Source organism: Phyllopteryx taeniolatus, chromosome 2 (assembly GCF_024500385.1).
Source record: "Phyllopteryx taeniolatus isolate TA_2022b chromosome 2, UOR_Ptae_1.2, whole genome shotgun sequence".
In the NCBI taxonomy this organism is placed as follows: Eukaryota; Metazoa; Chordata; class Actinopteri; order Syngnathiformes; family Syngnathidae; genus Phyllopteryx; species Phyllopteryx taeniolatus.
The window spans coordinates 8,241,177-8,266,944 of NC_084503.1; the positions used below are offsets into that span (position 1 = coordinate 8,241,177).

The window sequence follows — 25,768 nt, forward strand, 5'->3', positions numbered from 1 at the left end:
TTGCACATTTGCATCATCACACTTAATGTGTGTAAGGTCAAATCAATCAGTTTATAGTACAGTCAGTAGTGGCATGTGACAAGAACCAATTATTGACCACAAAATAGGGACAGATATGTTCAGACCATTCCCATTCGTCCTTATTAGAATGATAAATGTCTTCATACATTTGAAAAGGGCTGCTAAAAGAAAAGAATGGAGATCATTATCAGGTCAGGGGAATTGCTCTAAGAACACAAAACGGGGAAGACAACCTGACTCCTGAGGTGAATCAGAGTAACAAGCTCTGGCAGGAAAATATGCTATATCTCATTTTCTGTTCATGATTCAGTGTTTCAGCGTTGATTATTTTTATGATGTCCTTGGGATGCATTTTAAAGACCAAACGTCAAATAGACATAATTATAACTGTGGCTGATTTCTTGTTGTGTTTTTTCCCCCCCATTTTCCCAACCACCTATAGTTGTTTGACATGAGAGATGAGCTAACTGCCTCTTAAACCTCCCAAAAACTAGGTCTGAGTTGTAGCCTATTTACTGTATATCCTGTTACCAATACAGCTAACATCTAAGTTGCTCAATGCCAATCCCACCAAAATCGAAAAAAGGATGAGACAGATTTTGCATTCGCAAAAATATACAGTAATTGTGCTTACGTCAGGTCAGTGTATTGCTTCCCACCTGTGATACCTTTCTTTGTGCGACCCAGTCATCTCAGTCAAGAGCCCACCTCTGTTCTCTAACATTGATTAAGTGCTGCCACTGGTTGTAGTCATAAGGCAGAAACGCATGTGGCCATCCCAACAAGAGCGACTCATTGTCGTGGGCCCCCACTGAGACAAATGAGATGAAAGGGATGGTGATTGGGCTGAACATTGATTTCTTACTCTGAAATAAACATTGCATATTGTTAATGGTTCCATTTGGGGTTTCCAGACCAATGAAGAAGTAATGATGATGGTTTGGATAGCTGCCCATCCATTCTCTATAGCGCTTATCCTCTTCAGGGTTACAGGGAGTTGGAGCCTATACTAGCGGACTTTGGGTAAAAGGCGGACTACACCCTACACTGGTCACCAGTCAATCACAGGGCACATACAGTATGTATAGAGTAGGGCTGCACAATATTTTGTTTGATCATCGTCATCGCGATATGCGTATGTGCGATAGTCACATCACAAAGGTCTTGACGATGTAGGGGGGGAAAGAACTCAGTTACTCAACATGCACTTAGTACATCAGTGTACCAATCACAATTGTACTTTGAATAGAAAAGTATAAAAAGTCATATACAGAACGTAACTCGTTGACAAATGATAATTTAGTCATCTAGGACCCACTCTGTCCCTCCTTCTATGTAAATTTCACATTTTGAAGCTTTCATTTAACATCTGCTTATCAGCAGATCTCATGAAATTGGTGTACTGTCTTGACGTTTATGTGCGAAGATCTAAAGTTAATGCTTGTAAATACACTACAAAAATAGAAATGTATTGAAATGTTGTGATGCAGAAGCAGGATGCTGAGAGCATGAAAAGACTGCAGAGCCAAAGGGACCTTTTGTTAACACGTCTATTTTACAAGACAATTTGAATTAATTTGCCCGTGTTCTATATGCTACACACACACACACACAAATACACACATGCGCGCGCGCACACACACACACACACAAGAAATACGAGCATATCTGTGTCAAGGTTATGCGGCACTCCATCATTCAACTTCCCCTTTCTTTTTTCAACAGACAATATGAATGCATAGAAAATAAGTAACCCCTCCTCCACATTCCACAAAGCTAGCTATCCTTTTCCATTAATGAGGTATTTAATAAAAGCAACTCCTCCTCCTCTATTCCGATTTTGCCCTCAATCTGCATTGAGAGAGGGGGAGAAGAGGAATACGAGGAGACCAAGAAACCCAAGTCAATCGTTGAGAGGGAACGAAGGTCAGAAAAGTGTAAGGTAATTAGAAGATGCAGCTGAAATAGAAAGATACACAATAAAATTTCCATTCTGGATCCGTTTGTTATGTATATATAATTTTAAAGAGTTGAAATCAACACTTGCCCAGAGTTTATATGTTTATATATAAACTGGTTCCGAGTTACAGTAACGTATTTTCACGACCATAAGGCGCACTTAAAAGTCTTAAATTTTCTCCAAAATGGACGGGGCGCCTTATAATGCGGCGCGCCTTATGTTTGCACTGAGTTCCAAAATCTAGAAATCTTGTTGTGTGAGGAGCGCTCCGCTTGACTGACTGGGAGCATTTCCTGCCGACACGCTGCTTATATAGAGGAAAGGCGGACGTGACTGAGGACAGCATGCGAACGTTAAAGGGGGAAGGGTGCGCGTGAAGGAGGACGCTAAAGGCACGCCCCCAGTAGGTATAGAGTATGTTCATTGTGCAAAACAACATCGGATTGGCTAAAGACCCCCGAAAATGGCACCTGCGAAGAGACACGCTTACGAAGCACAGTTTAAACTGCAAGCTATCAGTTATGCGGAGGAACATGGGAATCGAGCAGCCGCGAGAGAATTCAAGATCAACGAATCCATGGTTCGCAAGTGGAGGAAGCAGAAAAACGAGGTTCGCCAAGTCAAGAAGACGAAGCTGAGTTTTGGCCCGAATTGGAAGATCAACTCGAGCAATGGATTAATGATCAAAGCGTCTCTACAGTCACCATTCGACTGAGTGCAATAACTCGGAGCTTGCCATCATTCCGGGAGGCTTGACGAAGGAACTCCAACCGCTGGACATCGGTGTAAACAGGGCGTTCAAAGTGAAGTTGCGAGTGGTGTGGAAGCGATGGATGACAGATGGCGAACACAGCTTTACTAAGACTAGGAGAGTTATGCCACAATTTGTGAATGGATTGTGGATGCTTGGGCTAACGTGTCTGCTTGCACTGTTGTTCAAGCTTTCGTAAAAGCCGGCATCATTTCTGAGGAGCCGGACGGCAACGAGACTGACTCCGACAAAGACGAGAGGGAACCTGGCGTGTTTGATGGAGAACTTGCCCAGCTGTTCATTTCGGATACAGAAGATGAGGACTTTGATGGATTTGTGGATGAGGATTGATCAAAAAATAACGTGTGTACACTGTTAAATACTTCAATAAAGTACAACCGAACTCAGTTTTACCACAGGTGGTCTAATGCGATTTTGGTGAATTTGATCAGGGCATATGCAGGCAGAGACACGCAAGCTCCTGGGATATGTGTGATGGATGATAGACATATCGCAACCCTCTGAAATGTAGAAATGAATTAATTTAACACATTATTATTATTATATCCTTTAAATCTTCCAAGTACTAGCCAAGTACTTCCAAGTACTTGGATGAGGGGCACATGCACGATCGTTTGAAAGGACATAAATGAGGTCCGCGGACATACAGTATTTAAGTCGCTATCGGTTTTCACCAGCTCACTCTGTATTTAAAAGGGGTACAGTACCAGATAACGTTCAATACTCTAGTCATGCACGGATTGCTGTGTCATTTTCCATATATTGTGGCGTCTCCATGCAAAACTATTGCACTGCTTTTAAAGGGGATGAGAGGAGCCGCTTCGATTGGACAGGATTGAAGCCAGCCGTGAACACACCCACACCAGCGCAGACGTCCCATTTTCGAATGCGCTGATGTACACTGCTCCACGAAATTACGAACACCAGGTCTAAAACAAGTCTTCGCAGAGTTACGCCAGGCGTAGCGCTGGATTTATGCCAGTCACGAAAATAAAGTTCTTAAAAATGGATTAAAAGATCCCTCGTAAAATGCATATTGAGAAAGTGGCAACCCAGCATTGGTAAAGTGTTGTATAACGAAACTAACATTTAAAACAATAATGCTGTCTGCACATACACTCAGTGTTTTATTATAGTGGTATTTTTTTCCATCAAATGTTATTCGAGCTTCGAATGTATAACTCTGTTGCACACACACACACAGAGACAGAGCTCAGTAAGGAGTTGGTGGCCTGTACCGAACTATAATGAGCAACATCAGCAAGAACCAGCCATGTTTGACCACGTTGCCAAATAAATAATTAAGTACTGTATTTTTCAAAATTAGGATTTGGCAATCAACACCGTATCATCGCAGGAACAAGCATCTTCATCCTCTCATCCCCAGAAAGACAGAAACAGGAAAGGCAGCTGAACCCTAAATTTAAGAATCTCTTAATATATTTAACAATACTAAAGTGATGAGGTTTTTTCAATCCATATTGTTCATTCCGCCCTGAGCAGCATTATATTGGCTGATAAACAGCTGTATGTTTTACAAATGATTATTAATACACCAATACAAATGTATCTGCTAATTGCAAGCAGCCTGCCGGTTGTTATTACAGCAGGGCCTCTTGCAAATCCACCACACTGACAGTCGGTTACACTTAAATTACATTTATTTTCAGGAGAGCAGATAATAAGAATTCTAAGCTAAAACCAGATAAAAGGGACATACGTTAATTCCGTAAGACTTCCAAATTAGTTAAAATAAAACATTCATTTGAACCTATTACACATCTATAACCAGAGTTCACATGCAAATCGAGTGAAATATTCTGCTCTGTAAGGCAGTGCCTCAAGTCAGAGGTTCATAATTAGTCTCTGGATTTTCACCTTCTCCAGGGATTTCTACTCACTCCTCAGTTCTGCCTCCCGTCCCTTTCTGTGGCTCTATCGCGTGGAGACTTTACATTTCCTCTGCAAATTAATTTCTATCATGATTACGACCTGACCCGACTTGCCTGTCAGACCACAGCTCTTAATGAAGTGCTGATGTCTTCCTCACAAAAGCACGCCTGTTAACTACTGCTAATGCAGCAAATCACAAAGGACTCCCATACAAAGAGGGTACAGGTTTTAGAACGCTGCAGATTATTGTAGGGAAAAAGCTGTACTTTAGGCTCGAGACTGCAGCATGTGCAACATGCAGTGTAAAACACATTGTAATGTGCAAGAGTCACTTGTTTTGAGAATTACCCTCTGGTTATGCTAGAATATTTTAAAAGTTTCCTCTCGTAGACTGAGTATTGCTAATCTTCTGGTTCATCAATCAAGTATTAGTAATACGTGCAAAAACAGTACATGCAGTACATTGTATGCTTACAAAGTGTTGCTGAAATTGAGCTTACAAATTGTGGGGAAGTGATTGCCCCAAAAATTCTTTATTTCCCCCTAATTTCTTTGCCACTGGTTGTTTCAGACATTGCAAAAAAAAAATTATTAAACAGAACAGCCAACCCCCTACCCCCACACACACCCCATAGGTTGTTAAAGTGTGTTTGACACTCTGATGCTCCCCAAGGCCACAGACCAGGTGAATCTGACAGCTGCTCAAAGTCCACTATTCAGTCACTCTATGTCACACTAGTGTGCCGTGAGATATTGACTGGTGTACCGTGGGAAATTTCCAATTTTACCGAATTGGTCTAAAAAATTATTGCTCGAAAACAAATTAGCTATTATCCGCAAATAACGTGCCGTTGTAGATAGAGTGTCTTTGCTGTCTAGTCACTCGTGATCCGCAGAGTAATACTCTTCCATATCAGTAGATGGCAGCAGGTAGCTAATTGCTTTGTACTTGGAGACAAGAGAATTAGTGATGCATGGATGCGTCAGGTGGCGGTGACAGTGGCATTGTGGCTAGCGAGACTATATGGTGACAAAGATGGAAACATTTTTGAAAAGGAAAGATGCTTCCAACTCCGAACTGGACCCTGGAAAAAATTCTGACTCAGATGAAGGCCCAAGTATGAGCGGAGATAAGCAAATAAGCATAAAAAAAATATAGACATGCTGTGGTGAAAGCTGTATTCTTTCTTGAGAATTATTTGGATCAGAACTTCAGAGCAGTTAGGGTTAAGCAGGTGATTGGGGTGGGGGGGTGGGGGGGGGGGGGGGTCATCTGAGGTAGCTGATTGTTTGTTACATTGAAGCACTTTTGTACAGTACAAAATTATTGTTTTGTATGCTTTTTTCGTGGCCTAAAACACCCAGTACAGTTCAAAGTTATCCCTCCATCCATCCATCCATTTTCTGAGCCGCTTCTCCTCAGGAGGGTCGCGGGCGTGCTGGCCTATCCCAGCTATCATCGGGCAGGAGGCGGGGTACACCCTGAACTGGTTGCCAGCCAATCGCAGGGCACATACAAACAAACAACCATTCGCAATCACATGCGCACCTACGGGCAATTTAGAGTAATCAATTAACCTACCATGCATGTTTTTGGGATGCGGGAGGAAACCAGAGTGTCCGGTAGAAAACCCACGCAGGCACGGGGAGAACATGCAAACTCCACACAGGCGTGCCGCAGTTCAAAGTTACTACAAATGTTTGAAAGTTTCACATTTTATCGGTGTGCTTGGTCATGGTGACATTGTTGACGCACAGTACTCCTCATAAGCAAGTCACTTTCATGAGCCGCAAGGAAGCCGTTTTGGCAACGGATTTTTTTTCAAATCCTTTGTTATAACAAAGGATCAGGTATAACAACTGGTAAATTCTAGGTCACTGTGCTGCCCAGAGGCACTATATTGATCAGGAAAACTTGAACTTACGTTTCATTTTAAATGTCATTAAATCTGTTTCTGTTTACACAAAATATAAGGAGTTTCATGCTTTGCATTTAGTTCCCTTACGGTACCAACTTTAATATGATATTAAAACCAAGTTATACCAAAAAGGGGGGGGGGTAAAATTAGCGATTCATCAATGCATTGCAATTTTTCTTTTCACAATTTAATATTGATTCTGCAAATCTGCTGAATCGATTCACCTGCTGGCCACTGTGAGGCACTGTGCATGTGGTTCGCCTTGAATGGATGAAAGACAAACAATGGCGACTGAAGCAAATAGCGGCTTGAACCGAGTGACTTCTACTTTTAAATCTGACATTTGAGGTCATTTTGGATTCCCCTGTAAATCCAGAAGACAGAAATGGACAAAAGACACTCCAACCACGACACACAATTCCAACACGAAAACACGCCAGACAGAAGTTGCCGTCATTGAAGTCGACGGAAAGAGCGACTGACCCCTACGTATGTAGCTATCACTATCAGACTAGAGCCTCAATACAAAAGCCATACAGGGAGGGAGCAATATACCTCAAATAATGAATGGGGTTTGACGAAAAAGGTACCGGTACTGGCTTGTCTCACAGTGCCGCAAACATGCTACTTCATTAGGTATTACTTAAATACGCTGCAAATAATAATAAGTAAAGAAATATTGTTTAAGTATACATTCACATATGTCATCATGTTTTAACTTTTGTACTCCATATGAACAAATAAGTTATCGTGCATTTTTATTGCACATACATGCTAAACACCCAAGGCATGAAAAAGCTGACCAAAAAAAAACAACATTGCAGGGGGGTCTGGGGGGATCCGCCAAGCCCCAGGCACATCATTTTTTAAAACTTTTAACATAAATTAAGCAATCTGGAAGACTCTGGAGAGTACAATAAGGCAAGAAAAAAAAAATTCTTCACACAGAAAAACATGTTGACACTGCTCAAGTACATGTTGATGTACAAATTTAAGATTAAAATTAAATTTGCCTCATTTCTTTCCTTTTTTGTTCTAGCCTCCAACTTGAGCCAGGCCCATCGCCACCAGCACCTGATGCCTGCTTCAAGCTGTGCCACATGAAAAGCATCCTCCTCTTTAAGCACTCTCATTCTAGAAAAGAATTGACTAAAATCATTGTCTGTTTCACTTCGTTTTTCACTATTACCAACTTCAAAGGCTAATCCCGAAGGCATCCTCCAGGAAAATATTAAGTGCAATATTTTTCTGTCTTTATTGGCCATTTCTGAATTTGAAAATAGTTCACTCTGTGTTGTGACATAATCCCTAACATCGCTCCGTCGCTTAATACATTTAAGTTTAACATCCGTAAATGAATTAGACAAATGTCAGCGCGTTTCCTAATGAATACAAGATGTACTAGTGGATCAACTCTAGGCACGACAATCATTCGGGCTGGCTTATCTAGTGTTAATACCTATGTCCGGGAAGCCCAATGGAAGATGTTGTGTGAGGTCATGTGACTTTCTTGCCTCGTTTGATTAGTGAACTAGACTTAAACGTCACTAGCGCTTAACCTGGATTGGCGCAAACAGCGAAGTCGTAGTCTTGCGCACGAAATAGTTGATAAATAAGCAATAATTGATAAATAAAAGTAGCGAGCAACATTTAGATCATTGTAACGCAGTAAACGTACTGTTACTTCTTAACAGCAGCAGCGGCGGAAGTGTTTTTTCTTGTGTCGTCAACTCCTGTGACTCGCATATTAGTCCACCGCGGAGTAATATTCAGAAATTAAATCTGTGTGGATGGTGGACGTGCGGAATAGATCTAGCTGCCAGCGTTCAAGGAGTACGAAACAGCCTATGACGTCAGTGACGGCGACCCCCCTCACCCCTTCCAGGAAAAACTCATCGGATCTATACGATTCACGTAAATGCGTTCAAAACGGCGAATTTCGCCGAAAGACGTCTGATTTGCATGTATGATTACAGTTTATTAGATGAAATAAACAGTTTTAAGTTTACATGCACTTGACCTTTTCAGTGTTTATACACAATTGCAATATATTTTACTTTTGTACTACATATATACAAATAAGTCACAGTATGCACATATTTTTGTTTTCAGATGCTTAAAAATGGGATGGGACATACAACATATTTTGACAGGGCATCAAAAATAAATATTTCAAAACTGTCCAAATTTACTTTTGAATTATTTGTGTATTTTCAAATCAAATCGAATTGCAAGCCTAAGGAAAATTAATGAGTGACTGGTGTCCAAGAAGGAGTCATTTTTAGTACACTACATGGAAAAATGCAATAAATGATACCACAAAGTCACAGTTGATTTTAGTGAATTAGGGATAAGGTTATGTTTACATGCAAGAAAGCAGAGTACTCCACATTCAGCGGTACACATCAGTACGCTCGGTTATTTCCTGCTTCTGTTGGCCATTCTGCCAGAGGAGGTGATTCCTCCACACTCCACGATGTCTTCAGATACTCGACTATTTTTAGCTCCCTCATTCAAACATACTTGCCCTCCTCTTGACCGCCCGCCCGCCCTTTGAAACTCCCCAACTGAGTCATTACCCTCTCCATCACGTTTTCCCTGACACCTCATTTGCTTTCTTTCTTTTGGTCAGCTTAAAAGTGAAACCTGTTCTGTTCAGCAACACTACTGGCAAATGGACAAAATGAATCAAAGTAACAACAATAAATAACCCCCCCAAAAAACTAAACTATTTACACTGCTTATGAAAAGTCAACACACCCTTGTTCAAATGCCAGTTTTTTTGTGATGAAAATGAAACCAAGATAAATCCTTTCAAAACGTCTTCCACCATTAATATGTTCATTCATGAAAAACATCCAGGTAAAGCTACATTTTGTTGAACCTTTACATTTTCGAGAAGGGAAGTAGAAATAAACAGATGCTGTGGCTACACAAGTGTACACACCATCTTATAACTGGGGATGTGACTGTGAATTAACCAGTCACATTCAAGTTAACAAGTTCAATCAGACTCGGCACACACCTACCACCACTTAAACTGCCTTTAATTAACCCCAAATAAAGTTTGGCTTTCTAGCAGAAACTTGAAAGTTTTGTGTCACCAATGACTGGTATTTCGAACTGTTCATAGTTCCTTCCACCTTGACGAAGGCCACATGCTGCCTCTACCGTGCTTCACTGCTGGCATGGTGTTCTTTTGGTAATAAGCAGTGTTGTGTTTTACGCTACATACATTTTGGAATTATAGCTAAAATCTTCAATCTTGGTTTTATTGGACCATAACAAATTTTCTCACATGCATTTTGGAGATTTCAATTGTGTTTTTGCAAAATGTAACTGGACCTGGATCTTTTTCTTTTCTTTTTCTAAAGCAATCGGGCGATTATTGTAGCAAAACTATTTGCAAATCAGTATTTCAATACGCAAATATGTAAAAAAAAAAAAAAAAAAACTAAATTAAAATAAAATCTGTATCTGTAACCACAGCAACAAATGTTTAACTAAAGTCACTAAAGTAACTGCACTCCACTCACTCACAAATGCATGCAGCAATTTGTAAATGTGTTTGCCACTGTAACTACACACGGAACCAGCAGGGGGCGCAGGCAGCAATAATATTGGATCCACAGAGAGGAAATTCAAGTGTCACTGCAGTGCAGGGTAAAGCAGCACACAAACAGAAATTCGCACCCAAAAAAATTACGACTTTTTATTTTTTGTTCTCTTTTAAAGTCTGCAAAGTGACAGTGTAATGAGCATTGAGTCCAGGAGCATGCATTGATTCGATAGGTACCAGGGTACAACATTATCCTGAAAAATAAATGGCTTACTGAATATTTGATTTTGACGAATGTATGTCACCTTTGCAACTTGTAAAAGTTGTCAAGCAATAACTTGTGCAGACTCTTTATAACATTCGCTAACACACCAAGCTAAATCTCCCGCCTCCCCGACATATAACAAAAGATCTTAGAACTGTCAAAATATATCACATCAACATACTTCCCTGACATCAATTACTACTTTCTTATTAGCCAGGGCTTTGGCATTATCTTGTGGCATCTTAGGGCGTTACTGAAGGAGCTCAAAAATGCAAAGAGTTGCAAATAGGTGAGTTTTTCAGGAAATAGCTGAGGAAAAGAACAAATTGGCAAATCGTGAACCACACAAAGGCAGAGGTTTACTGTTGTCCAGTTGTCCTGTGCTGCAATGTGAGTGATTGGGTTGCAGAGAGGGAGAAGCAAAAAAAAAAGATATGACTTTTGAACTGTTCCATCTCTGCTAGAATGATAAAATTAGACCAAAGATCAGAGAAGAAAGAAGAGGGAATGGAAAAGAAAAGAAAAGAATAATGATTGGTGGGGATCTTATTTCAGTAGAAAATGTCTTGTCCAATCCTAGATATTATTTCCGTTTTCAAGCACAAAAGTATAGAAATGTAATGATGATTTCTTTAAATCTGGTTCTTGCTTGAGATTAAGGAGGATTAAGATCAACCGAGACAAAAAAATCAAGATAAGGCTGTGCCTGAGACAGATTTCAGAACAAATAATATTGAGAAAACAATAAATCATGTTAAAAAATCTTTACACCACACATTTCATTTGATCCATCTGAGCAATCAATGCAATTATGCCACATCCACATACATTCACACAGATACCCATTTCCTATAGTATGCCAAAGAGGAAGATACAATGAGATGCCAGCAAAAGTGACTGATATTGTGGTTGAAGAAAAAGAAAGAAAGACTAACCGAGCGAGAATGAGCAAACAGAAGCACAGTATCATACTCGACAAATGCTGACAAAACTGTGAGGTGGAGCATATCCTCTTATTTCATTTAATCTTATACAAGTGTTAATACCCTGATAAAATATGCGCAATGAGTCACTGGGATCATTCTGTCTGAGCTGAACAGATAAATACTTAAAAACAACAAAGGCGATTTTCTTTACAATAGGATCATATTAGAAAAAAAAACGGGAATTAAAAAGTGCTTATATTAGTTCCAGAAGGTACTGTGTAGTAGTACATACTGGTACATTTGTATGTTGTGCTCATTTTTAGAAATGCATTTTGAGAAACACCGATTGGATCTCTGGCTCACACCATACTATGATTAATGTATCTCTCGACCTCTGTCCCACACAATGCAAGATTTGTTTATTAATCAGTTCGATAATGCTCATTTTGTATGAGTAATGTATGGGTTTATTTTCTAATGTTTACCGGTAGTAGTAGTATGAGGCTTGAGTATATACTGTATATGAATATTTTGCAAACCCCCCCCCCAAAAAAAGCATCATTTCCACCATGAGCAGAACAACAAAGCATGCTTGCAGAAGCTATGACATCATCCCTTCACTTCTCCTCCCCCTACATTCATCATCAAAATCCTAAAATAAAGAAAGCACCCCACCACCTCCCGACAAAGATGCCCATTAATGGTGCATGGGACATACTGCCAGACTGACAGGAGTTATACTGCTGCTTTGAAGGGGTGATCACAATTTAGGCAGGCTGCTAGTGTTTATTGGCAGTTCCTCCAATCACATCAGACTTTAATTGTAGCAGATGACAATTGGAGCAGATGATCACCAGTTAAGTTTGAACAAAATCTGATCATTTCATCAACATTATTATTATTGTACCCATATTTGGTAACCGATATTGTGGTAAACTGTTCATGACTCAGATTTGCTTCATGTATCATATTAAGAGAGCTTTTTAAGCGATTCAATTTAGATTATTATTAGTAGTATTTATGAAAATATCTTACAACAGTCAAGTGAGGCTGAGGTGAGCACTTTTCTTTTTTCATTGAAATAACCTTTACAAGAAACTATGTTAACAATGTGTTTTTGTAAAAAAATAAAAAAATAAAAAAAAAATCCAAAAGGTCAGGGAGCTTCCCCCCCCCTCTTTCTGATAAATATCTCCATCAAATTGAATCTGAAGACGGTGCCGGGTGTGACATTTAGGCCCCATAACAGAACATTAAAAAACTTAAATGATGTGATGCTCCCCGCATGTTATGAGTTGTTTACTGGACAGTTTTAAAGCTCATAAAAGAGACAAGAAGGAAAGGCAGAACTATTGCTAAATCTCCCACATGCACGCTCGCGCGCACACACACACACACACACACACACACAGACAGCTTGAACTTCAACACAATATTCTTGCCATTACACATTGCCATTTAGTCTTTCATTTCGTTTAAGTCAAAGGGAACAAATGCTCGCATTGGGTACAGTTCCAAAACAGTCTTATATTAACCTACTTTCCAGTAATAAGCTACAAAAATACTCCCCAATCTCCATTGAAAGGAATGGCAAGCGACAAATTATATCCCGTGGGCTACATTCATGCTTCACTCATGTTTTTGAGTCTGGTTGTCTGTTGCTGAAAGGGGCTGATACTGAAATGCACTGTCCATATTATTCCATAATAATAATAATAATAATAATAAAATATTGAGTTTAGCATGCGGACACAAATCACACCAGCCATTTCAAATGAACGTCCTGAGATTTCATTGTCTTTCAAGGGTTAGATAAGAGGCAAATCCGAGCGCAACACTTCGTGCAGTCTGTGCTGGTTCAGAACAGAGGACAGCTCCTCTTCCGAAACGTGTCAATTTACAGTTGAACCGCTGACGTACATCTGACAGAACGTCAACAAGGCCTTCAATCACTATGAGGCGCCGCCAGGGACAGAATTCGGTATTACTTTTCACATTGACTACCAAAATGCTCTCACAGTGTACACACAAATACATTTTTCCTCGCTCACATACAAAAGTGAAACGCTGTCACAAGGTCTGTCACAATAATTCTTATATTGACTTATCGTTCAATAAATAAAATGGGGAACGATGGTTTTTCCAGACTCGATAAACGGTCATTGTTGTGGTGAGCTAGCGTGCGGCTCACACAGTGAGCCGACAGAGTTGGTCGTCTGAGTCATTTGTTGCTGAGTGGGTTCACGGAAGACCGGCAGACCGGTAAACTCTTGCCGGTGTTGGCTCCGTCCGATACTCCATAGCCTTGCTCCATGTGCAGCGCGTAGATTCACACAACAGAGACACTTAAGGGAAAGTTTGTTGTGTTCGCTAGCCCGGCCGCGAGCTAACGAGCTAGCGAGTTAAGGTGCTAAACAGTTGTTTAAAACATCAGTGCCTCTCGGAGTTGTTGTGTGACTTAGTCCCAAATGAACACAAACACGTTTTTTTGGGAAACTATATCCATCCAGCCATCCATTTTCCGTACCGCTCGCCCTCACTCGGGTCATCTTAGAAAAACTGTTATTGTGACAGGCCGAGCTCTCACGCACACCACTGAAATGCTCTCATACACACAAGTTAATTTTTTATATCACATGCACTAGTGGAATGCTCTCACACAGTACTGAAACACTTTCATACTAACTACTGCAACTCGCATTTCAATATACAGCAAAATCCTGAATTGACGGTCCCGGAAACAACGGACTCTGTATTTAATGGACAAAATCTGCAGAAATGGTAGTGTCTGGCTGGAACTCAGTGAGTTAGTTACACAATTGGCTGCTGTAGTTTACCGGCAAAATCAACAGGCAGAGACTGGTAGTCCTAGGAATAACCGCTGTTGTTTACTGGACCACTCATTGTGTGCACACGTGCATCGTCTATCGGAAATCTTGTACTGATTTTGGTACAATATACAGTGTTGTTTTTTTGTCACGCCGGTCATCATGGCAACCAATCAGAATAGAGGTGAGAAAAGGAAGCACACTAACCTTAGTATTGGTAAAGTGGAACTTATTAAGAAGATGGAGTCGGGAGTTTCCGTGTTCAGAGCATGTGAAGAATATGCCGTGGGTGGGCGGTTATTTCATTTTTATGTTGACTTTTGCATTGTTTTGATTAGATTTAGTTTAGCTTAATGTTAGGTCTTATTTTACCCTGTCCATTGTTCATCTTCCCAATCTGCTCGTTAGGGTGTAATGTCCACCTATCATCAGCCATGCCCCTTGTATTGACCAATCAGCTCCCTCCAGCCATTGTGTCAGTTCCAAGTGTGACTGGGACTTTAGTTTGTTAGTATTTAATTGCCCGTTTTTTTCAGTCAGTGTCACTTAATTTCTGTATTTACATCACGTGTCCTTGTCACGTCACCTCAGGAATTGTTTCCTGTTGTGGTGTACATGGTTTTGGGACTTTTTGTTGTTTTGTTTAGTACTTTTTGTTTTGCCTTTTGTTGATAAATACCTTTTTGAGTATACCCTGCACTCCGGCCCTGCCTTCCCTGCTTCCCTGCACTTGAGTCCACCTTTTCTTTGCGTACCACCACAGCAAAACCCAAACATGACAATATCAGTGTATTATATACATGTATATACACAAGTGTTTCACTCGTGTACGTGAGTGAAAGAATTTCTGTATTCTACAAGTGCAATTCAGTATGGTGTGTGAAAGGATTTCAGTAGTGTATGTATATTTCTTGCACTGTATGCTGTTTTAAATGTATTTTTAATTTATGTTATGTATTTGTTTTAAATGTTTATAAGCTGTTTTTTTTTTCTTTGTTTTTAAATGTTTTAATCATGTAAAGCACATTGAGTTACCTTGTGTATGAAATGCGCTATATAAATAAATTTGCTTTGCTTTGCTTACATGCTTCTTACTTGTATATGTGAGCTCGCTTGTCTATGTAAGATATTACTGTATATATACATATATATATACATATACATATATATATCCACACACTGTATTTCACATCATTGCTCATTTCCTCACATTTAATATGAGCCTAAAAGCCTTGCGTTCCTTCACTTACTGTTGTATCCTAACATTTTCCACGTCCTATGCCTTATCGTACAGTATATGAACATGATTCTAACACTTTGATTTAGTTACTTCTAAGTATACTGATATATATACTGTACATAGAAGCAAGTAATCTGACTGTTAGTAGATTTTTGTGTGACCTTATTCTTTAAAACCTTATTCTGTGTTTTCTATACATCTCAAATCTAGTAAGTTCCTCTGTGCATTTAAGCAAGCATTGACATTCTTTAGCAACTCAAATTTATTCCACAAAAAAATAGCCCAGTAATACAAAAGCCTTTATGCACAGTTGAAAACATGAAAACAGTTGATATATATGAAACATGAACAAGCATCATAAATATGAAATAAAAAGGCACACTTTTTATGAATAAAAAGGCCGACTTCTTTTTTTTTAGTTGAAAAAGGTAGACTTCTTGAATCAAATAAAACAACCCCAAATTAACTGATTAAAAAATAAATAAAAAATTCCAATAAAGAGAGACTGGCACACTGCACTGGCTGCTTATTGAAACACTGCATGCGCTGGGTGGTACGTTGTCGTTTTTACCGCCAGTGAAATCCTTGTACATACACAAATGAAATCCATACACACATCATACATGTGCTCAATATAATGTACTGATTTTTTTCACACATGATGCTAAAATGTGATCAAAGTGTCAGAGAGTTTGAATAATGGTGTGAGAGCATTTTACCAGTGTATGTGAGCGGGAAAAAAAGTCAATAGTGTATGTGAGCGTGTTTCACTATTCGATGCAAAAGTGTTTCCATAGTATATGTGAGTGAAAATATAACTTGTGTAAAAGACAGAATTAATGATCAGTAATTAATTCTAAATTATGTGTGAGAGGTAATCCTGAATTTTGTCGCAGCCCTTCATAGTGTATGCCGCCTCTACTTTTAATCGTTACAACTAACACTAGTACTTTCAGAGCTGTGGAATATCTTTAACTTCTTGTAGTGTAGCAATGATCTTTTTCATTTAATAGATGGGCATTACAAATGTAAGAAATAATTGTTTAAAAATTGTGAACTAGTAATACTAATCAAAATGTAAATAATTAAATACATTAAATAAAACCACCTTACAACTACTAAAGTGAGAGCTATGTGTCCCATTAATCATACTGAACATTCTGTATATGTGCACAAATAATGACTTTGACTCATATTTCTGATCCGCTTTAATTTGCTCTACCTGATTATCATATCAACAAGGTTATATTGTGAAGAAAGTATCATCCTTTTTGGATTTATGTAGGCCCAACTACACTAAACCAAACACACCCACAACCCAAGTGAGGATAAGCGGTTCGGAAAATGGATGAATGGAAGATCGATCATACAGAAGATCAAGCTGGCCTCTTTCTCATTTGAGCTGTCTAAAGGCTTGAGTTTATCCAGCTAACCTGCCTTTGTGTCTCAGTGTGGAATATCTGATGCTGCTGAGTGAGCTGAAGGGCTGAGCTGTGAGTCTCACTGGGCAGAGAAACAACCACTGCAGGCGCCGAGCTGCCAAAGAGCTCTGCAAGTGGCCGCTCACAATCCATCTGACTGAAGGCGCACAGTCTGCTAACTGTAGCTTTTGGCCAGCAAGACTGCAGAAGCACAAGTACCAAAAACACACGTGAAATTTCATTTGCATGTTTTATGTCTGTGACAGCAACTATTAGACGTTCAATCAATACAATTAGGGTTCTTCGGACACTTAAAAAAATGGGACATACTGTAGCCCTCGCCTCTGCTTATCGTGTGTCTCTCAGTTATATGCTATAAAGAGCTGCACTTGATTTTCCCCAATATGGATACCTTTGTCTTCACAGAATATACTCATTCATACAACATTTAACACACTTTTACAGTATTTCTGTCTCTTTATCATATTTGTCAGAAAATAAATCCTTTAGCTTGCATTTTCGTCTTCAATAAAATGCATTTTTCCTGCAGACACAAAGGGATTCACTAACGCCTGCATGGGTAGATGGAAAAGTGGAGCACGAGTTCATCCGCAGCGCAAAGGGAGGTTTTATGAAAAAGGGGGTCTAGGGGGTTTTAGAGCTGTTGCAGACATGCAACATCTGTGTGTGGTGGTAGGGCTGGTGGGGGTTGGGGGTAAGCTCTCATTGCTCTACATCCCACTTCCACTGGAACGGCTGGTATGAGGAAGAGAGGAGGTACAGTAAGGGAGATAAAGTGAGAGGGGCCTTGATCCCAGTGAAATCCTTTCTGTGCACAAAAGTAAAACCATAGTAAATCCCCATTCAAATAGAAGATCCTGCTGTACACACACTCATATCCATTTGTGTTACTGTTGTTTGTGTTGCACAAAATGTACACAAATACACCTTTTAATTTAGAAATAATACCCCCTACCACCATATATATTTTAAGTGATAATAATAATTTTGACAAGATACTGCAAACATGAAAATGGTGGCCCTCTTCTTAAATTTGTTACGAACCATGTAATATATAATAATGAATAACATCAATACAATTCAATTAATTTGTTTACATATGTGAAATCGACGCAGGATTAATAATAATTATTGCATTTCTAAAAGTGAAAAACTGTGCCACAGCAATACATTTCAGGAAACACATTTTCACAGGTTCTCATTTGAAAGAAGCTTGGTCCCTAATCTTGATGACATAGATTGATCCTAATTGGTTTACGTCAAAACAATAAAATTTGGGCTCATTTCGGGCTGCCTCTGATTCTGACATCATGAAAACCGTTATTATTTGACCAGCTTTGCACCACGTTGGCCAGTTCTATTATTTACTGTGTTGATTGTGTTAACAGAAATAAATACATTCACTAAATATATACGATTGTTTTTTTTCCTAATTGTATGAATAATATTGGTGAGCGGTGCCCTTTTTTGGGCTTGAGCACCAGCCACCAAAAATGTCTGTGCACGTGCCTGGAAGTAAGGCTCCAAATCCGGATGCTTTAGTGGGTTTCCAAAAATGACTTGACTTGCTAGCGTCTATAAAAAAAAACATTAACAAAAATTATTCCCTGCCACCAGTTTCATTGGTCAATGTGAAATTTGGTGGGATGATCTGTCAAAACAGGAGGCACAAAAAAGTCTTTACGACCCGTGATATTTCGGATAAAAGCTGTTTTGTGTGTTTGTGTGTGTGTGTGTGTGTGGGGGTAATTCCAAGGATTGTTCTTTTTCTAACATCGCTAAAGGAATTCATCCAAATGCACCCATATCGGAATCAGGGCTATAGGACAGAGGGGCCGAGATAAATTGCCAAGAAGTTCAGGCCAAACCGTAGGTTGCGAGCACAGCCTTTGATGGTTGATTTGCATTGCATTTGTTTTTAAAGGGTTCAAAAAGGTCAAGCTTCTTAACTGTATGTTTCCACTGAGTCCTGGGTCCAGCATACACCACAACCTTTGTCGTCTCCAGTCCAGCTCTCCCTGCCAATTGCACGGCCCCAGGGCCAGTTCAACACTGTTTGACGCTTTTATGTATTATAGTAATTAAATGTATACAAGGTACACTCACTCATTATTTAGTGAGGACTTTTAATAAGAGAGATGGATATGGTAATTATTAAACCAACTCAATCATGACCAAAAACTAAAAGAAGAGTAAGGAAAAATATACTTCCATTTATTTAAAACCATTAAAAGTAAAAAAAATAAAAAATAAAAACAAAATACAGGGCTCCGGTATGATTTTATTGAACAAGTCAGGCAGAAGATCTCTTATCGCTGCCTGAGCACCAACATCAGCAAGCAAAGCACAGGTGACTGGGATGCGTTAAATATTTGTTTCATCTTGAAGTGAACGCATATGTTATGGAGATTCAAGATTACAGCAACCATAAACAGGACAGCAATGCAAATTGACTTTTTGTCAGTGCCTGCATTTACATCTGGAGCATATCCAGCTAGCAGGATTAGCAGCCCCAGGGAAACAATAATAAAAATAAAAAAAGTCATTACAGTAGCATGGCCCACAGGGCAGCAATGATGATGACGATATGATGAGAGCTGGAATAGCTTATTGTAATAACAATGTCATACTAAATGAAACAAAGTGTTTGTCACTTTGGGTTGATATTGTTTTCTGTATCTTGGAATTCTGTTAAGACACTGAAGGTAAAGATATGTGGACAATCCAACACTATCGTCTCATATCTAATTAATGAAATTTGAATGAATCTGCTACTAAAAATAACATCATCAGGTTGAATTAGATTAGAGAACATTACGTAAAGCTACGTACAGTACGTACGCTTACCTCCGGTCGGTATACTGTACTAACCGGTATGCTGCAACATTTGTTTGGCTAAGGACCCCCGAAAATGGCATCAGCGAAGAGACATGCTTACGAGGCACAATTCAAATTACCAGGCTATCAGTTACGCGGTTGTAAGTGGGAATAGAGCACCCGCGAGAGAATTCAAAATCAAGCACAAGTACAGCCGGGAGACGCGTCTCTACAGTCTCTACATGAAGATCGAACACTTTCAAGGAGGTCCGTCTTGTGCTTTCGTTTTAGGAACTGCCAGCGGTTTACAAAGAAAAGCTGACCATCTTCCGCACCTACTGCAGTACCAAGATTTCAGACAGAAAGATTCAGCCCAACCACATCCCCAACATGGACGAGGTCTCTCTCACTTTTGACATCCCATACTGTGGAGAAAAAGGGGACCAGCACGGTATCCATACGCACCATGGGGCATGAGAAGTCGGCTTTCACTGTTTGCCACAGCAATGGACAGAAACTACCACCTATGATCATTTTTAAGAGGAAGACACTGCCAAAAGAAAAGTTTCTAGCCGGAGTCATCGTTAAGGCCAATCAAAAGGGCTGATGGACGAGGAGAAAATGAGAGAGTGGCTGAGAGAGGTGGATGTAAAGAGACCGGATGTTTTTTTTCCACGCATCACCGTCTCTGTTGATCTGCGACTCCATGCGCGCCCATATCACCGCTACTGTGAAAAAACCGAGTGAAGCAAATGAATTTGGAGCTTGCCATCATTCCGGGAGGATTAACAAAAGAACTCCAACCGCTGGACATTGGTGTAAACAGGGCGTTCACAGTGAAGTTGCGAGCGGCGAGGGAGCGATGGATGAGAGACGGCAAACACAGCTTTACTAAGACTGGGAGGCAGCGTCGGACGAGTTACGCCACCATATGTGAGTGGATTGTGGATGCCTGGGCTAAAGTATCTGCTTTTACTGTTGTCCGAGGTTTCTCGAAAGCCAGCATCATTGCTGAACAGCCACCGGCAACGAGACTGACTCCGACAATGACGAGAGGGAACCCGGCATGTTTAATGGCGAAATTGCCCAGCTGTTCAATTCAGATACAGAAGATGAGGACTTCGATGGATTTGTGACAAAAGATTGATCAAAATATAATGTGAGTGTATTTTTAAATACGTAGTAGAATAAAGTTGAACCACACTCACTGTTTTGCTGCCGTTACCTTGTTTTAGCATGCGCCGAATAATACGGCGGGCCTTATGTATGGCTTAAGTACAGAAATAGACCCCGTAATTGAGACTGCGCCTTACATTCCGGTGCGCCTTACATTCCGGTGCGCCTTATGGTGCGGAAAATACGGTAAATGTATAAAACAAAAACATACTTTGAATTAAAAGTTAAGTCCAAGTAAAATATCCCTCCATCCATTTTCTGAGCCGCTTCTCCTCACTCGGGTCGCGGGCGTGCTGGAGCCTATCCCAGCTATCTTCGGGCAGGAGGCGGGGTACACCCTGAACTGGTTGCCAGCCAATCGCAGGGCACATACAAACAAGCAACCATTTGCAGTCACATTCACACCTACGGGCAATTTGGAGTTGTCAATTAACCTACCATGCATGTTTTGGGGATGTGGGAGGAAACCGGAGTGCCCGGAGGAAACCCACGCAGGCACGGGGAGAACATGCAAACTCCACACAGGATTGAACCCCGGTCCTCAGAACTGTGAGGCGGACGCTCTAATCAGTGAAAATGACAATTTGTTTTTAATATTAAAGTATTGTCGCATGTGGCCTGCCCGACATCAATAAATGGACCTTTGACTCATTGAAGAAATTCCTTGTGGCCTTTTAAGATTTGTCTTTGCTTACCCCTGCTCTAACGTCTATCACTTATCCCCTGAAATATCCCCCTCATCAGTCCAAATTGGCCTATCATTCATGCGTTGTCCTCTCGCCGTATTTGTGTTTTGTTTTTTTCTATTTGTCTGTTCGTACTGATTCTGATCCCTCGAGGGGAAATCGAATTTACACTCAGCTGTATATTTTGTTGCACACCACACAGAGAAGCAGACTACAAACAGCAGGCATGGAAAGAGACGTCAAAGTAAAGGGTAGTGCAAACAGTGCTGAGCACATTGAGCTGATGTTTTGCGGGCTAGGTTCTTGCTCAAGGGCATCTAACAGGAATCAAGAACATTCTAACATTCTCTCCAATAACTAATTAGCATTTATTGTTGTCTACAAAAAGACTTTAACCATGGCACAACTTTCCAAAGCCCAAGTCTTTACAGATGATCTATTGCCACCCCAACTGTCGGGCTTCACATTATCATGCATCGAGGGACACTGTCTATTTATCAGATGCTTCCTTACATTGCAGTTGATAACCCATACAACAAGATATAAAAATACCCTAATAGCCATACTTGATAATCTTGTCACTGTGGTCAGTGTGTAAAAAACAAAGTTAATAAACCTTTTGAACAATGATCATTATCCCACTGTCCTGGTGATAGCTGTCTTTATTGGCAGATGTAAACGACACACCAAGCCCAACTGAGCCTTCATCTGACCTGATTGCTGATGCAAATTAATGACAGAGGCCAAACGCTCCCATCTCTGAGACGGTTTCATCATTTTAACCAACGCACTCCTGTCCAGGACCAACCTCTGCCAACATAATGATCTCTAGAAGTTCCGCAATTTTTAATCTAAATTAAAAACAACAGTATCATTCAGAGCACAGGAAGATAACCTGAACCTGTTGCGTTGTTAGGGTGGAAGGACCAGTTGGTACGAACTGTTGACTCTCCAAATAAAGCCACCTTTGACAAGAAGTTTTTATACTGTCACCCATCAAATCTAAATACAGCTTACAACAGCTGAGTATCCAAAAATCTCCCAGCATCCAACTGACAGCCGCAAAACCACTCTATCAAAAGTACAGGATTATAAATCTAAATATACTGTAAACTACTGAAAACAGTGTAACCACCAAAAGCAAGACACATTTGCAACGCCCCAGTTGAATGGATCACGCAAGCTGCCAAAAATCCTCTTACGCTGAGATGGAGTGAATGGTAGAGTGCAGAAAGGTGGAGTAGTGGTGAATGAGATAACTATTCTACTTGTGTGCGTTCATGCGTTGTTGAACCCTTTCTAGTTGTAGCAAAACAACACCTCAGTGGCCAAATGATTTGATCCTGGCCACCCCTTGGGGATTTTAGTTTCCTGCAATCGCAATCTAGCTCTGGCTTTTTCCAATGTCTGTTTTCGATACCTCAATTCAATCCTGTCCTGTCTTTTCTTACTTTCCGCATGTCACCATCTATGGATAGTGACGACTCCATTTGCAGAAAGATCCTCGTCTGTCCGTTGGATGATGAGCTGGACTGAAGCTTCCATTGAACCTGACAGTGCTGAGGCAAAGGGATGATAAGGTCAGTAGATCCCATCCCTCACACACAGTCACAGCTTAGTTAATTGAATTACATTTTGTTCCATCTATCACACTCATGCCCAGGTCCCTCCCTCCAAAAACACTAGCCCTCGTAATTCCTTCATCTTTTTTTTTTTTGTCCTGTTCGGCTGTTAGGTCAAGCAGAATGGAAGATCTGTATCCCTTTGATGCCGGAACAGTTTTTACTGTGTCACAGTTTTTAAGTTTCCGCTGTGTTTTCTTTGTATTATAATCGAAGTTTATTGAGAATCAGTCGATCAGTCGAACAGAACAAAGTTTCGAGAGGGGAGAGGGAAACAAAGACAAAAGACAAAGCACTAATTGTAAACAGGACGAGAAAAGTAAGTCATTACATTATCTATAACAATGAAACGTTAAATATGAGTGTTGCATGGGGCTGTAGTGCTACACCCTCTGAGATAGAACGGGACAAGGACAGGAGAAGAAGCATGCAGGACAAGGGTCGTGAGCCCGGCTGTACAACTGAAGTGTGGTGGGATTAACTATGTAAATGATAAAAGTCTACAGGACGAGAGTATAAGTGAGGGGATACACAAGCGATTTGCATATCCATGAGTTATTTGTCGCAATAAGTGCGTGGCCCCACACCCAGTGTGTTCCTTCATCTTTAAAATTGTCTGTCTCGCTGGGACAACAGAGGGCAAGCTAGGGGATGAAATGTCCACAAGACAGCTGACAAGACAGAGAGATAAGAGTAGCTATCTGTCTCCATGTGTCAGCCCTGTGATTGACCAGTAATACTGTATGTCCAGGGTGTTTCCTGGCTCTCACTGCAAACCTACATTGGATCGGAGTGCTGTAGACGGTGGATGGGATGGATTGATCGATGCACATGTCTTTGTGGCTACACTACACAATCATGCCAGGAAGAGCACAGATATTTATAAAGAACAAGTGCTGTGCATGCGCATTCATTTTAAGAATTAAATACAGTTAACCTGTATGTTTAAAATGTCTCCCAATTGACTTGCACTCTGTAGCGCCAATGTTGAAAATTCATTTCATGCCTCAGTTTATGACTACTGATGATGGATAAAATACCACTGCAGTTTTGTTATATAAAATTGAACAATGCAATACAGCTACTTTATAGTAAACAGCTATGTGTGTTTTTAGAGTAAATCAACAAATAAATGGTCCTTAGTTGTCATTTTGGGTTGCTAAAGAAGAGCATCAATGCAAACAACGGAGCACTGAGGCTTTCAAGGGCAACACTCAAGTATTTTGGAGAGTCCCAAATTAAACAGCTACAAATAAATCACGTTCAAAGGCCCATACTGTGTGACAGATAGGACTCTGGCCAATGAGGCCCAACCTCTCTTCAAGGAGCAACAATGGGCCACAAAGAGCTGTCTCTTCAGGCCTTAGCTGAGGATGAATTGAATGCATACAGCAGCTGGCACAGAGAATCAGTCTGAAGACAGATGGACACCAATCACACATATTCAGTTATTCACGAATGACCACACTGCAGGCTTTTTTTGACTAAATCAAAATATCAAGGAAAAGAACAGTGGAACAGTGTTTAATTTGTTCTGTGACCATGTTGGTAACCCGAAACGTTCGTAGACTAAGGTATTGTTTCCCATTGAAATAATTGGAAATGCAATAGATCCCTTCCACACCCAAGATTAAGTTGTATTTACCTTATCTTTATCAGTGCACCGTTAAAAATAAATAAATTACCAGAGGTGGTCACAGTAGCTAACATTGTACTCAAGTACAAGAGTACTGTTACTTTAGAATAATATCACTCAAAAAGTAGTCCTCCAAATAATTACTTGAGTAAGAGTAAGCAAGTACTCAGTGAAAAAAGTACTCCAGTACTGACTAACTGTTGATTACCTGAAATCAGAGCATGAATGTCAAATAAAATAAAAATAAGTAAATAAAATATCAATGTGCAAATTCAGATATCGCTGAACTATATCACTTAATCTAAAACACTTAATCTAAAACATAATACAAATAAATAAAATTAAAATGTGTGTGTGTGTGTGTGTGTGTGTGTGCGAGCAAGCGAGAGATTACAGATCCATCTTTCAGCCAAAACAACAACAAAAACATCTGTAACTTAATGCAAGGTGTTTTGTTGTTTTTGGTTTGCGGTCATGTGTCTGTCCGTGCCATTTGATTGGTGAACTGGACTAAAATTACACTAGTGGTTACGATGGATTGATGCAAACAACGCCTGATGTGGAAGTGGAAGTGGAAGTGGAAGTGGAAGTCAAAGTCAATCGCAAACGCAACAATTGATAAATGAAAGTGGCGAGCGGCGTGTAGAGCATTGTAACAAAGTCAAAGTACTGGTTATTCTTAACATAAATACTAAATAAAACACAAATACAAAAATAAAAGTATGATGCATTCAAACTACGCAGACAAGTCGAATTATCAATTTGAGTAAATGTAATGGAGTAAATGTAGCACATTTCCTAAACTACAGTATAGAAATAAGGGAAAACACCCTATTATAAAGAATTAACAAACGAAACCAACATGGTAACTGTATATTGTTATTTAACTTTATTTTCGGAGGGGAGAAAAGGTTGAATTGTGTGTGTGATGACTGAATGAAGAATTGAAAAGGAGTTTTCATCCATATTAATATGGGGTAAATATGATTCAGGTTTTTTCTTTCCT

The 25,768-nt window shown here is 40.0% G+C and overlaps 1 protein-coding gene and 1 long non-coding RNA gene across 13 annotated transcripts in view; one reads left to right on the forward strand and one right to left on the reverse strand.

The window, feature by feature from the left end:
• The window catches only part of LOC133470268 (uncharacterized), a 61,448-nt gene extending 51,927 nt beyond the window's left edge, over positions 1 to 9,521 (forward strand). For both annotated transcript variants that reach the window (XR_009785934.1, XR_009785933.1), the window contains one exon: positions 7,605 to 9,521. This is a non-coding gene — a long non-coding RNA (uncharacterized LOC133470268). The remainder of the gene's footprint in view (positions 1 to 7,604) is intronic.
• LOC133470229 (serine/threonine-protein kinase BRSK2-like) overlaps positions 1 to 25,768 on the reverse strand; it is a 145,363-nt gene that overhangs the window by 96,622 nt on the left and 22,973 nt on the right. The gene's annotated exons all lie outside the window — the stretch shown is intronic.